Source organism: Lynx canadensis, chromosome D2 (assembly GCF_007474595.2).
Source record: "Lynx canadensis isolate LIC74 chromosome D2, mLynCan4.pri.v2, whole genome shotgun sequence".
NCBI classification, from domain to species: Eukaryota; Metazoa; Chordata; class Mammalia; order Carnivora; family Felidae; genus Lynx; species Lynx canadensis.
This window is the reverse complement of record NC_044313.2, coordinates 21,752,940-21,755,453: the sequence shown is the minus strand read 5'-3', so window position 1 is coordinate 21,755,453 and position 2,514 is coordinate 21,752,940. Positions and strand designations below refer to the sequence as shown.

Sequence of the window (2,514 nt, the reverse complement as noted above, 5' to 3'; positions counted from 1 at the left end):
CGAACTCACAGACTGTGAGATCATGACCTGAGCCGAAGCCAGATGCTCAACTGACTGAGTCACCCTCGTGCCCCGAAAATGTTTATTTATTTTTGAGAGATAAAAAGAGAGGCAGATAGAGAATCCCAAGCAGGTTCTCCGCTGTCAGCACAGAGTCTGACGAGGGGCTTGAACTCACCAACAGTGAGATCATGACCTAAGCCAAAATCAAAAATCAGATGCTTAACCAGCTGGGCCACTCAGGTGCCCCGGATTGTTTTTTCTGCAAAAAGCCTTATTGTTTCCATGTGGTCTATGGCCTGAAAGACAGCTTCATGGTGATTTAAAAGCCACCTAATGGCTACAGGCATAGGTTCAGGCAGAAGCTCTGACACCTGGGGGATGCCAGAGGGGCCCCTTAAGGGCTGCTGGGCTTTGGGGATTCCTAGGCAAGCTTGACAGTGAGCGTTTTGAAGATATACTCTCCAAGCCTAGGCTGGGGGGTCAGCAAGACTGCAGAGATGTCAAGTGGTCCTAATCTTCTTGATTAGTTTCTCCTCCTCATCTAGGGAATGATTCTCTGGGAAGTCACAGGGATAGGCGTCTGTACCAGTGAAACCCAGGCCATACAGACCCAAAAGGGCCTGATTTAGGTTCTTTCCCATTACTATGGCAGCTTCTATGGAGTCCAGGGTTTTAGTCCACTCATCTTTGGACACCTTCTGCACATCCTAGAAGAGGGCATGGCTATCAGGATGATTTTGCATCTTTAAGAGACTCTGGCACCCTTGCACTTCTCCCACCTCCAGAAAGATGTGACCCAGATCTCTGGACCCAATTGTTGCAGTAGAAATAAAATCCCAGAGAAAGGTAGGTGCAGGAAGTGTGAAGATGCATGTTGACTAGGGAGTTGACAGCAACTCCACCTCAGTGGAATAATTCTGAGGAATCTGGGAGGTCACAATTGATCAGCAATAGCAGCTAACCTCAAATAATGGTGCTTGCTGGTCCAGGAAGCAGAGGATGGCTGATATCATGGTTCCCAAGATTGTGACTGGAAAAGAGGTTATAGGGAGGTTGGAGGATAGAAGAAGGGGCATCCCTGAGGTCTGTTAGTTCTAAACACTGTTGAAGCAAGAGAAAGATCACCAGGCCACTGGGTGCATTGCATATAAGCTGAGTTTTTACAGTACAGTGCCATAAATGTATTTTCTTTTCCTTTGATTTTCTTAGTAGTATTTTCTTTTATCTAGCTCATTCCATTATAAGAATACAGTATATAATGCATATAAAACATAAAAAATATGTGTTGATTGACTTTAATGTTACTGCTAAGACTTCTGGTCAATCGTAGCCTGTTAGTAGTTAAGTTTCTGGGGAGTCAAAAGTTACACACAGATTTTCGACTGCATGAGAAGTCAGAATCTCTAATCCCCTCCAACATTGTTCAACTGTACCTTCTTAGGATTACTACATGGATTTTGTGGCACCATAACATGATTAGAATTTGGAAAAGGTCTTACTCTGTTCCTGGCTAACAATAAGGACTCAGAAATTGTAATTATTTCTATTAGCCTCCCCAGGATCTTTCTAGCACATGTGATTTCCTAGAATTTGAAAGGATTTAATTTTCTTCTCAAATAGCTCTTACTTTGTGTATCACTCTGATAATGTCCCATTTCTTGATTACCAAGAAGGGCTGGTTGGTTTGACCAGGGTATGGTTGGGGAGACTTAAGGACACTGGTTTGGTGTTAGAAGGCTGAAGTTACCATCCTAGCCTCATGATTTTCAAGCTCTGTCTTGAGTGTCAGTTAACTTCTCTAAGCCTTAGATGCTTTCTGTAAAGTCCATAACCAGACCTACCTCAGTAGGCTTTCAAAATGACTAAATGAGGTGCCCCCCAAATGTTCCTAGTGTGTTTCCCATCACGTGGTAGGTATTCATTACATGTTAGCCTGAATCAGGGGACAGAAGGAAACAGAAGGAATTCCCCATATGTCATGTTTTCTATTTGATAATGGGGACACCTCTTTGAATAGTTAATAACTTTCCTTTTAAAACTTAAGGTATTTGTTATTTACTACCAATGTTGGTAATTTACTACCAATGTTAGTTATCTTAAGGTCTCGATTTTCTCTATAATTACATGTGAAACTAGAGTTAAACCCTGAGGGAGGGAGTGGTGAGGATGTCAAGACCCTTCAAATACCACAGTCCCCTATGCAAGGGAAGAACATCTTTCCTTGGTGCAGAGGAGAGGTCTGGTCTTCTAGTGGAGTTTCTGGAATTTATGAGTTGTTGTCTGATTACTCTGGTGAGTTGGGCTGTCTTATTTGTGAGGCTACAGATTCTAAATGAGAACTCCTACAAATAGTCGACACCCACATTTCCCAAGAATGGAACATACATCCCAAGATGGACCCATTCCCTGTGGCACTACATGATGTTGCCCTCAGGAGAGTCAGAAGTTCCAAGCTCCAGTATTAACTCAATCAGGGGCTCAGGTTTGGACTGTGTGCAAACCAGTGATTCC

General features: G+C 43.1%; 1 pseudogene; it reads right to left on the bottom strand.

Annotated features, from left to right (window-relative positions):
• Positions 1 to 424: 424 nt before the first annotated feature.
• Positions 425 to 944, bottom strand: LOC115526887 (annotated as a pseudogene).
• Positions 945 to 2,514: the final 1,570 nt, after the last annotated feature.